A 13,403-nucleotide genomic window follows, 5' to 3' on the forward strand; every position below is an offset into this window, starting at 1 on the left:
TCCAGACTCATGTGTGGCTGTTATACGGAGCATCAGAGTCCAGCTGAGTTATGTTGGATACAAACTGCTTATTTTGGCTCTGTGAGGATTTTTGTTCACTGAAAACTGATAAGACGGATAATATTCAAAGAACTCTGTAGAGATTCATGCATCCATGTTCTCCACCTGCAGGTGTGGAGGAGAAAGGTGGAGCACAGACTGCTGCATCCTTCCAGTCACATCATTTTGATGATTATATTTCCATGTTGTGATGATTTGGGTTAAAGAGAAACAGAGTTGAACGGCTGCAGTCACAGCATGAAGAAGATGCTGAAGCTGAGCTGTCAGTGAACATGTTTCACTCTGATTTGATTTGAAGAATATAAAGTGTGTGTGGCTGCTGACAGCTGCAGTCTCTGTTAGTCTGCATGTTCAACACACACACAACTTTCCCCCTGAGGCAACCATCCAGCAACAACACAAAGAAGAGCTGCAGACACACACACACACACACACACTGTTAAAGAACACTTTACTGTTTAAGGCAGAATTCCTCCTTCTTCAGTAACAATGGTTTGAGGTCTCTACCAGTGTCTACAGTGGTTTTGTCTTCGTAACAATTTATACAATTTACTGAATCGTGTTTTTCTTTATGCCGTACAAACTATTTTAAAAGCGCTTTGATCACAACATCTTTGCTTTTTCCCCTGTTGTGGGATTTCTCTTTAGTGTATAGGGCTTTGGAGTTGACGTCACGCCGTGGAGCGCGGCGCCATTTTCGGGGTCTACGAATCAAAAGAGACACTGTGTTGAAACGACGTCGACAAGAATCATGCTTAAAAGCAGGTCCAAAGAAAACGGACGGTATAGAGACCGATTGCGTCCAGAGGCGAAGCAGCTGTACTTGCAGAAAATTGCGTGCATTGGAAATGTGGACCCGTATGAAACACAGCCGTGGAGTAGAAACCCTGAAGAGCAACCGCTATAGCCTGACATATTTTCGTACCTTATCTGTGGAGTCAGCGCGTACAAGTTGTCATTCAAACAAAGGTAAGTCAGCTCAAGTACTGCGTGTGAAATGCGTTTGATTTCCCTGCAAACATTCAGATTAGTGCAGCATAAATTCATTCATGAGGGGAAATTACAGTGAGAACATGTGGAGGCTGTTAGAGGGATAACATAGTGAGTTCAGTGCACTGATGTGACATTGTCCTGAAGGATTTAGTTATTCTTTATGGTTAAAGAAATTGCAATGACTTATTCATATTTATTATAAATAATTTAAATATACATCTTGCTTCTGTGTTTGTGTCCTGTGTCACTAAAAATACATTTTATTTTAATTTTATACATTGATTAATGACCTGCAGAATCTCCTTATCATATTAAGTGATTCATAATTGTCACTTTATGCTTTCTCCATCTCTAAAGTGATCACATCCTTGCATTACATACTTTAGGTTCATTTTCTGCAGGCAGGTTTCTGACAGAGAACAGGCAGATTTACCCTATAAAATGCAGCGTTTTATAGATGGACACATAAAGAAATGAAAAATTACATGTATGTGCTAACTTTCTAAACACTTTGTTACATTTATGATAAAGTAGATAAAACACATTTATGTCGGCCTTGGCTCATAGTTCTTGTCTTTAAATTAACTTTGTCTGTGTGTGTTTCATGTACTGCACTCTCAGAGACTGAATGAACCAGCATTGCAGCCATGGGTCACTGTGAGCATCACAGGGAAGGTTGAAGCCGCCCACTGCACCTGTGTGGCCGGAGTCGTGGAGACCTGCAGCCATGTCACTGCTCTTCTGTTTAATCTAGAAGCAACAGTGTTGATCCGTGGCACAAGGCCTGTTACAGATGAACCTGCATACTGGGTTTTGCTGGGTAATGTGACCAAGATACAGCCAGAGGTTGGCCATAAGATAGACTTCTCCTCTTCAGCTGCCCAAAAAGAGGCTCTTGATCAAAACATAAACAGACCATCCGTATTGAAAGGTAAAAGGAGCCGTCCTCAAAAAAGAAAAATCCCACCTGCTACTGTGGAGGAGTTGTCACTGCTATAATGCCATAATGTTTTATCTAGGGGTCTAGATTTATGCCTGAAGTGCACTGCCATGTAAATAATTTGCATTTACTGAATATGTACTGACTGAGTACCACTGTTCAAAAATTGAATAAAGAAACAAACTAATTTTTGCCTCTTTTTTATTATTAAAACCACTTTATAGAAAATCACATCAGTTACAGTGTAGAATCCATGTCATTTATAGTTTATAAAAGACAAAATGTTTACACAAAATCATGACAGTGTTTACATGATATCACACACTACTAACATTATTTACTGTATCTTTTGAAAAATAAATACCACTATTTATACAGCAAAAGACTTAAGAATATTTAACAGGAGCAAGTTTCATTTTCCCTGGTTTTACCTACCACACTGTTCAACAAACGCAGCAAACCTTCACCATCTTATCCTGAAGGGTCACCTCTTCACCCTCACATGGAAGAAGTAATCTGATTGGCATGGTGGTATGTTTGAAGCAGGTCCCTTGTGTAGCGCTGGAACACAGTCACGATGTGTTTCATCCATTTCATAGGCTGGTTTGCTGCAATAATGCCAAATAATTAGAAACTCTATAAAGAGAAGGTAGTTCTGCAAAATCACTCAGTAGGATGTTTGTTCTAATTTGCTATGACCTCAGAGCACATCGAAAATAAAACTAATAGGCTATAAAGAGTGATATGAACATATTTAGAACTTACTGGAATGAAAATGTCTGGAGCACCAGCAGATATTTGGAGATGGAAGAGAACTGGATATCAGCTCGTCTCACAGCTGCTATCCAGGCTAGACGCCTTCGTTTGGTAACATCGATACACGAGCTGCCTCATGTTGCTTCCAGGTTGGGAAAGAATGAAAAGATAAACCCTTTTCAAGCTTATTCTCTTGCCGATCGTGCGATCACACATTGCAGCCAACCACACAGCAAATACGAACCACGGCTGTTGTGTGTGCCTTCGCTCCCTTTTCACTTGCGCTAGACCCCCAAAATCCTTTCCACGCCCACCCCTGTGACATCACGCTCCAAAGCCCTATATTGGGCCATCGGCCCCTCTGGCCACCACCAGTAGGCGGTAGGGTACAGTGTCTTGCCCAAGGACACAACGACTAGGACAGAGAGCCCGAGAATCAAACCGGCGACCTTCCGGTTTCAGATGCGTTTCCCAAACCCCAGTGCCACGGTCGGCCCTTTAACAAGATAACCGCTTTAACGCAGCAAATCCCCTACTCTAGGCACGTAGAGACGCACATAAGTTTATGAGGAGAGAGAAGCAAGTACCCGCCCTGGTTCCTAAGCCAAAAAAACCGAACCTGCTATGAATAAAAAAAAGGTGACTTTTTTAAGTATCAAGAAGCACAACTCCAGGGTGAACTAAGTCCGGCCAGAGAAAACTAACTGAACCCTAAGGAAAAAAACTAAACAAACAAATGATAATAGCAATACCCCTCGTTTCCTAGCTCAGAAAACGTAATTTGGAAGCCAGGGTCAGGTCCAAGTCTGCTGTCAGATCTGATCACTCCCGCGCTCGCTCGCTCTTCTCTCTCTTCTGGCAGCTGTCAGAGCGGCTTGTTGAACCCAATGTATGGCGGTCAAGCAACAACATTCTTTTGTGACGTTAGATCAGTCAAAATTTCAGAGTTTCTAAGTCAGGCACAGCCCTCAGCACAATCAAAAACCAAGCCATCACTTACTGGGTCATATGGATTTTTGGAAACTGGCACCCCCACAGTCACAACTGCTGACAAACCCCTAGCCAAGTAAGGCTTTATCATATTGATGTGACACACACAAAACTTTTTCCTTCGCTCCGATGTATCTATGACATAATCCGTGTCACTCAATTTCACCTGTACTGTATAAGGAGCACTGAATTTGGCCTGGAGAGAAGAACCAGGGACCGGTAAAGTGTTAAAACTTTCTCACGAACGTCAAATTGTCTTTGCACAGCTTTCCTATCAAACTTCCTTTTCATCTTTCCCTGCACCGCGACAAGAGCATCCCGTGCAACTGCACATGCTTTATCCAAATGCTCGCCAAAAAAAACCTCACATAATCCAACACATTTTCCTTAGGAGCGTCTGTGTCGGACAGACATCTCTCCTTGAGTAGTCGCAACGTGCCACGCGACGATGTGATCGAACAACAGCACAGCAGGGCTAAATCCTAGAGACTCCTGCATGCTTTTCCTTCATCACAAAAAGAAGCAGCGGCAATCCCTCAGCCTATTCCTTTCCAGACTCAAGGCAGAATTAGCGCATCAGAGATTTTAATGTCTGGTGAAAACGCTCAAGTGCACCTTGCGACTCCGGATGATGTGCACTAGACTTGTGATCTTTAATACTAAGTGATCGCAAAACTCTTAGATATGAAGTTAGAGCCTTGGTCTGTTTGGACAGATTTTGGCAACCCAAAAGTAGAAAAGAAGTTCACCAACGCCTTAACAACAAATTTAACTTCAAGGGAGCACAACGGAATTGCTTCAGGAAAACGTGTAGCGACGCACATCAGAGTCAGAAGGTATTGGTTACCTGATTTTGTTTTAGGAAATGAACCAACACAGTCGATGAGTATATGCTCAAAAGGTTCCCCTAAAATTGGGATAGGGTGTAATGGAGTGGGTGGAATGGTTTGGTTAGGCTTACCACAAATATGACAGGTGTGACAAGAACGACAGTACTTCAATCCTGGCCAAAAGAAATGGCGAAATGGCGCAGAATGAGATGGTAGATTTTCCTAATAGCTAAATGTTTTCAGTTTTCAGTTTTATTTGTCATATGCAAGTTCGCACAGGGTCAACATTGCAATGAAATGTATTTGACGAGCAGCAGACAGTAACTCTGCAGTATAGTAAGTAAAAAAAAATAGTAAGAGCATAATGTTTATAAAACACATTAAAAAGAAAAAGTGAATAGGATATATATATATATATATATATATATATATATATATATATATATATATATATATATACACACACATGTACACATAAATATATGTACACACTTGTGAATGTAACTGTTGACATGCAATTGGAGGGGGGCAAATGGGATATTGCACATGAGATAAAGTGGCAGAAGTGAGCAGCAGTACAAACTGAACAGTACAAAATTTTGAGTGGCAGTTAGTACAGTATTGCACGTAAGTAAGGGTTTTATTTGTTTAAATACTAATATGAATGAAGTGACTAGAGTGTGGGTGTGTTGAAGTGTTGTGGTTGAGGTGTCGTATGGCTTGATGGTAAAAACTGTTTTTAAGTCTTGCAGTCCAAGCAGACAGACTCCTGTAACGTCTGCCAGATGGTAACGAGGAGAACAGCTGATGTTCTGGGTGGCTGTGGTCCTTGATGCTGTGTGCTTTGCGGAGGCATCGTTGAAGATAAATGTCCTGAATGGCAGGAAGCCTCATGCCAGTGATGTGCTCTGATGCCTTCACCACCCTTTGTAGTGATTTACGGCTGCTGGCAGAGCAGTTTCTGTACCAAACTGTAGTGCAGCTCGTCAGCAAACTCGATTGCACACCTGTAGAAATTTGAGGTGAGGTGGTCCTCAGCTTCCTCAGGAAGTAGAGTCGCTGGTGAGCTTTCCTGATAGCAGTGTCTGTGTGAAGGGTCCAGGAGAGATCCTCGGTGATGTTGACTCCAAGGAACTTGAAGCTGCTGACCCTTTCGACCTTGACACCGTTGATGTGGATGGGCTGGTGTTCCCTGACTGGTCGTTTCCGGTAGTCCACTATCATTTCTCTAGTTTTGCTGATGTTGAGAGACAGGTTATTTTCCAGGCACCACTCGTACAGTGCCATCACCTCTTCTCTATAGGCCGTTTCATCGTTGTGTGTAATGAGGCCTATGATGGTTGTGTCATCCGCAAACTTGATAATGGTGTTGGACTCGTGTTTAGCAATGCAGTCATGTGTAAACAGGGAATATAGGAGGGGGCTAAGCACACAACCCTGTGGCGTACCTGTGTTTAGGATGAGTGGTGAGGAGGTGTGCTTAATAACTCTCACCACCTGGGGCCTGTTTGTGAGGAAGTTTAGAATCCATCTGCAGATCGGTGTTCCAAGTCCAAGGTTGACGAGCTTCGAGGGAGGTTTTGAGGGGATGATGGTGTTAAATGCCGAGCTGTAGTCGATGAACAGCATTCTTGCATATGTATTCCCTTTTTCCAGGTGAGTGAGGGTGGTGTGCACAGTCAGGGCGATGGCATCCTCCGTGGCTCTGTTTGTCCGAGAGGCGAACTGAAGAGGGTCCAGTGTGTCAGGGAGGGAGGAGCAGATGTGACCTTAGACCAGCCGCTTGAGGCACTTCATGATGACGGATGTCAGTGCAACAGGGCAGTAGTCATTTAGACAGGAGACCACTGATTTCTTAGGAACGAGAATGATAGGGGATGTTTTTAGGGATGTGGGGACCACTGACTGCCTCAGGGAGAGGTTGAAGATGTTGGTGAACAACCCAGCCAGCTGATCAGCACAAGCTCTGAGAAGCTAGCCTGGGATGCCGTCTGGTCCTGGAGCTTTGTGAGGATTAACCTTTTTAAAAGACCATCTCACAGCTTCTTTTTTCAGAGTTAAAGTTACAGCCTCACTGTTCTCCTGAAGGTAGAGGATCTGCTCTCTGTTGTCTGCATCAAAATGAGCATAGAAATTGTTGAGCTCGTCTGCGAGAGATGCAGTGGGCTGAACACTGCCAGTGTTGACCTTCTTGTAGTCAGTGATGCAGCGCAGTCCATTCCACTGTCGCCTGGTGTCAAAGCTGTGGTAGCTGGACTCCATTTTGTCCCTGTAGTCCTTTCTGGCCTTTTTTATTGGCTTTCGGAGGTCATACCTGGCTGCTTTATATGCATCAGCATCCCCGGATGCATATAAAGCACCCAGGTATGACCTCTGTCCAGAATGTCCAGAAAAGTTGTTGTAGGCAAGACTGAGAATTTGTTGGAGCACAGGAACCTGTTTAAACACATTCCAGTGTAAATCACCAGATGAAGGCAGATACCAAGTATGCATTAACACATCATTCTCAACACTAAACACAAGAGTTTTGGTCACGAGAGTTGGCAGCTAAGAAATTAATCACCAGGCTCGGGTGACCGTGTTGTGACAAAACAAAATCCTTTTTGTTAACTCCCAGGATAGATATCACTAATGGACTAGTAGGCAACATCTTTTCTGAGACGTCTGCCAGCGAGTCCCTGGTTTTATATTCAGAATCTGGTTCGCCCGCTTTAGCAAACAACTCCACTTTTTGTTGTCTGTGAAGGTTCTCAGTCGTCCATGTCATCGTAGTCTAAGGAGCTTGGAAAGAAAAGCGTCTGGACTTCTTTAAGTTGCTTGAAGACGTTTCACCTCTCATCCGAGAAGCTTCTTCAGTTCTAAGGGTCAATGGTGGAGAGTCCCAGATTTAAACCCAGTGGGAGTATCCCCCCAAAGAGGGACAAAGGACCCCCTGATGATCCTCTACCTAATCACATGAGCCAAGGTGTGAAAGTGGGTGTGGGTCCCAATCAGCCAGAGTTTCGGGTGAGCTCATTGTGAAATCTGGCCCCACCCTATCATGTGATTTCCTGAGGTCAGATGGCCCAGGATGTGAGTGGGCGTTAAGGCGTCTGGGAAGGGATCTCAAAAGTGGATTATAGATGGCAGACAGTTGGTGTCGTAAACCACCGCCTCTGTTCAAAGATGGTCGCTCACAGTGGACGTAAATGGCTTCTTCTGAAAGAGGAGTGAAAGAAGCCATTTACGTCCACATTTACGCTCTTCCTACTAATTTACATTGCAACAACAGACTCCATACATCCTTAGGCCATTTTAAAGTGGTAGCGATGCGTTCAGAAACAGTGAAAGAGTCAACCTCTCCCTCCCTAAAAGGAGGTACCAAAACAATTGTTTGCTGGCGTTAAACTGGTCTACAATAGAAGTGTCGGGGGTTTTACTTACAGGGACAGGAACAGTATCCTTCGCTCGAGAAGGATCCAGCTCCATAGCTCTTATGCGAAGATTCATGAGCTGGATTTCCTTGGCCTTAGCCTCCAGCTCCACCTCCTTCATACAAAGGGCAAGGTTGAGGTCTTCTGTCACTAAACCCGCTGCAATCTGGCCAGTCGGGTCCAATTTCAGGGATTGAAAGGTGACATCCGACATCATATGTCCCTTTGAAGTTTTCGGGACGGCCCCAGCAGCTTCTGCTCCCACATCCATCTCCAAACTCCCAGACCCACTCGGCGAAGTTTTCATCCTCCCAAACACTCCCCTGTCACAGAGACACACATAAGATTTTTAGGAGAGAGAGGCAAGCACCCGCCCTGATTCCCAAACCAAAAAAAACGAACCGTAAACAAAAGGTGATTTTATTAAGTATCAAGAAACACAACTCCAGGGTGAAGCTAGGCCCTCGCGTCCTATCTCAGAAAAAGGAATTTGGAAGCCAGGTTCAGGTCCTAGTCTGCTGTCAAATCTGATCACTCTCTCAAGCTTCTCTCCCTCTCTCTCTCCTGGCAGCTGTCAGAGCGGGTTTTTGAACCTAATCACATGGTCCAAGGTCCAATCAGCCCACTGCTCTCCATTAGAGGAAGGACCTGCAGAGATTCTTAAAAGACAGTAGGGAAAAACAACACTAGCAGCTAACACAGACTTCTTATTAGCCACAGGCCGTTACAGTGGATAGCCCCGTGCACAGGGCTACACTGCGTCAACGTGTTAGTGCAGTTAGCTCATTTTAGCTTGTTAACGCTTTAGCAGCCCCACGCATGAGGCAATCTGCATTAATTCGCTAACGAAGATTTGCTGCGTGAATTTTATAGCGTTAACGTCATTTTAACGAGATTAAAGCTGGCAGCACTAATTTTAACATTAGCTAGTAAATAACATTTAGCTAATGTTGTTTATAAGACTAAAATCATCTCACTTTGGTGATGTAAATATGGCCAACATTAATTACAATAATTATAATAATAACATTAATGTTATTATTATCTTTATCATTATTAGTTTTTACAGTTGTGAACTTGAACTCTGTGTCAAATACTGAGCTTCAGTTAAGATTAAAGTTGCAGTTATTTATATCTCCTACCACCTTAAATCTTCACTCAAAGACAAGTATCTCTGACAGTGTATATACAGATGTATTATATATAAGAGACAAACATTGTTCTTTCAATATGTTGGCATTACTAAATTTGGCTCAATGCTTACATATATCTGTGGAAGAAGCAAATGTACGAGCTGTGATAACTGTTTCTGATAAAATGAAGAGTAGACTGATATATTAAATATTCCTTTATTGGGTGAGAAAATCAGACCATGTCATAACTGCTTTAAGTCATACAGAATAGATATCAGAGCCTTAAACAGGCTGACTTCTGCTAAATGGGTCAAACTGGGCAGAAAGTATACAAACACATAACATCCTTATAGAATATGATGTAACACTATAGATCAACTTACCTCAGAATATATAAAGCATATAAACAATTACAGCAATATGATGCAACAAACACAGCAGTACTACTAATCCAAAATACTCAAAGCTTCATAGAACTGAAACAAACATTTATTTTTAGCTCCATTCTGCTGCTGATACATACTTTAGGTTTCTGAATATTAAACTTGTTGCTGCCTTTCATAGTGTGTAACTTGAAGGCCCTGAGTACTTTCTCCCACACTGAAAACACTGGGATGATAACATTATTTGAACATTACCTAATAAGACTGATTCAGGACAGACAATTAGTTATGTTAAACTTTCCTAGCAGTCCTTCACAAACAGGGAACAGTCTGTCTATTCTCCCCATCTGTCAGCTGCTGCTGGCTCTTCCTCCTCCTCTTCCTCACACACTGCTGAGTTTGTCCTGGTGGATCATCAGGGGTGCAAAGCCTCACAGATGATGTGCAGCAGTGGGTCCCTCAGTCTGTCCTCACTCTGGACACTTGCAGTTGTCACACATGGAAATCAAATGTGTGATAAGCTGCAGGATTCAAACACAAGTGTAACTTATAAACACATGTTCATACTTTTATTCCACAATCAGAGAATTATGAGAACCTTTCCTCCATTTTGAGCCCTTTTTCATCTTTCATCTTCCCGATATATCTGAGTTCATATGCAAATCAAAGCCCGCCACATGTCACCTTGATCCTATGCCTACAGGGCTTGTGAAATCCTGCCTCTCTTCCTTACTGACACTCATCTCTGCTATCATTCACTCTTCACTCAACACCGGCATCGTTCCCTCCTTATTCAAGATTCCTTCAGTCATTCCTATACTGAAAAAACCTTCCTTACATCCTAACAACTTTAACCTCCATCCGCTTTCTAATCTACCCTTCATTTCTTTGCCTTCTTTCTACCTCAGGACCATTGTCATGTGAGGGCTGTGCGCAGGCAGGAGTGGTGGTAATGAGGACCCAATGTACAGACACTTGGAGGGAGAAAGCAAACTCAAACTCAGATTTATTGCTAAATTGTAGTGATGGGTCCAGCAACACTGACGCACCAGCGCATGTATCAAGCTCACAGAGCGAAACCTGTATCGGTGCGTGTGTCGCTTTAAGAAAAAGTCACGTGATCGATACAGCTGCTGTATCGCTCATTGCCAACGCTCTATACTGTGTTTAAAAGGTACCGCATCTGCATCTGTCAACGGAATGAGTTGCCACCCAAAAAAACCCCCAAAACTATTCTTGCAAAGAAACAGATAATACATATCTCTCCATAAAAAATGGAGCCCAAAAGAAAAAGAAACGTTTCTGCTGTGTGGGATCATTTCGATCTTTTAACTGCAAATAAGGTAACTGTTTGTCTGTCTTTGTTTCAGTGTAATCTATCAGAATAGGAAAAACAGCAATGTTACCTGCAGTGTAAATTATTTATTTCACTTTATGCAGGTTAAATGTCGCATCTGTTCTGCATTTCTTACACAAACAAAAGCACCTCCTCAGTGTTTAGGCATTACAGAGCCAAACATGAAAATGAGGAGAAAAACACACCGAGAATGAACACAGGTCGGCCTATATAGACATTGAGCAGCATTATCAGCATTTTTTTTCATTAATATATGTGTCACTATTTTGAAATCAAGCATCTAGGAAGACTGTTTTTGACCAGGCAGTCCTGGGGCCCGTTCTTCGTACCTCGCTCACTACATCCAAGATCAAATGACACATCCAAGATCAAATCATTGCGCTAACTTTGAGCTCGCTAATCCAGTTCTCCGAACACACCTGTTGTTGACGATTAGTATAGCTGGATGAAGTAATCTGAGATCACTGGGTGGCTTAAAAGGGGCTACGCATCGATAGTAGAAACATTGATCGGCAACCCTGTGATTGGTCGGCGAAGATGTCGAAGGAGCGCGCTCAGTATTTTACGGCAGCAGAGCAAGAACTCTTGATTGAGGGATATCAGGAGTTTCAGAGTTTAATTAAAATGCAAGGGAACACTGCAAAGGCTGCAAAAGCAAGGAGAGAGGGCTGGCAGAAAGTTGCCGACAAATTAAACTCGTAAGTAATTTATTATATTACATTATACCATATTATATTATATTATATTATATCATATTATATTATATTATATCATATTATATTATATTATATTACATTATATCATATTATATTATATCATATCATATTATATTATATTACATTATATCCTCTGTCACATTAGAGCCACAACAGGACCCACCAGAACATGGGAACAAGTAAAAGTGAAATATAAGAGTATTCTACAGAATGGTAATATTTATCACTTATATTGCTTTTAGTCTCCTGAAAAGAGACCCTGAAATAATCTGTTTGTTTGTTTATAACAGCAACCAAGAAAAGGGCAGAGCAAATAAAGACAGGTGGTGGTCCTGCACCCCTCGTCACACCCGGCAGAGGAGCTGGCCCTAGGGTTGAATGCCACCAGACCCATTGTGGAGGGCATCCCTGGGGGCAGCTCTTCCTTAGACCAGCAGCCGGGGTGCAGTAGCAGCAGTACCTTCATAACTGGTAAATGAGCTCATAATTCTATTTGTACAATGTAAAATATTTGGTTGTTGCCTTAATTAAAATGCTTTTTGTACTGTGTCATTTATTGACATTGTGTGTTTTTTTGTGTGTAGTTTCACATAACACTCCATCACTTTTACCTGTTCCTGAAACGTGCCACTCGCAAAGAAACGCAAGGCAATGCACACAGTTTGTGCAGTTGTTAATGCCCAACTACGGTGAGTGGAACTCTTAACATAGGGATCCAACAAGTTGGTTAAGTAAATAATACCCACACGGGAAGATCGATACCTCTCTATGAGCACACTGTCGCGCTGAGCTAAAGGATCCTGTCTATCCCGCAATATACGCTGAATTCTGGGAACTCTCCTTATCAATCTTGCACCTTCCTTGCTCGCGTACAAACGGACAGGACATGGCTGCGACAGACTTCCCAAATCCACCTTCGCTTTTATAGCCGTGGTCTCTCATCTTGATTACACGAAGTAAGTTTTATTACTACTCTAAAATATGAATTACATCTGAAATAATCAAATACATGTAATAGAATGCTTAATAGTACATTTCCCTTTTTTAAGGAAATGACCTGTATGTATCTGTATGAAATCAATAAAAGAATCAAATACTGCATTATCTTTAGTTACATTGATAATATTTATTTATGGAAAACAGTGGAGAAATATCGCTGTTGCTTTCGTATAAATGAAGCGGACATACCTGAGTGGCCGCGATCTAATCCTGTTAACATAAAGTAAACCTGCTCCCGAGCAGGTTTACGCTCACGGATCTGTTGCTATGACAGCAAGTCCCAGATGACCTTCGGAGAACCGAACGATCCAAGATCACGCGAAATCGTCAACATTCAAATCCGGCTAACACTTGGCGAGGTGCGAAGAACGGGCCCCTGGGGCCTGTTCTTCGATACTCGCTACTACATCCAAGATCAAATGACACATCCAAGATCAAATCATCGCGCTAACCGTGAGCTCGCTAATCCGGTTCTCCGAACGCACCTGTTGTTGACGATTAGTACAGCTGGATGAAGTAATCTGAGATCACTGGGTGGCTTAAAAGGGGCTACGCATCGATAGTAGAAACATTGATCGGCAACCCTGTGATTGGTCGGCGAAGATGTCGAAGGAGCGCGCTCAGTATTTCACGGCAGCAGAGCAAGAACTTTTGATTGAGGGATATCAGGAGTTCCAGAGTCTAATTAAAACGCAGGGGAACACTGCAAAGGCTGCAAAAGCAAGGAGAGAGGGCTGGCAGAAGGTTGCTGACAAATTAAACACGTGAGTGATCCATGATATTACATCATATCATGTGATATCATACAATACCACATTATATTATATGACATC

Source organism: Oreochromis aureus, linkage group 3, assembly GCF_013358895.1.
Source record: "Oreochromis aureus strain Israel breed Guangdong linkage group 3, ZZ_aureus, whole genome shotgun sequence".
Classification (NCBI taxonomy): Eukaryota; Metazoa; Chordata; class Actinopteri; order Cichliformes; family Cichlidae; genus Oreochromis; species Oreochromis aureus.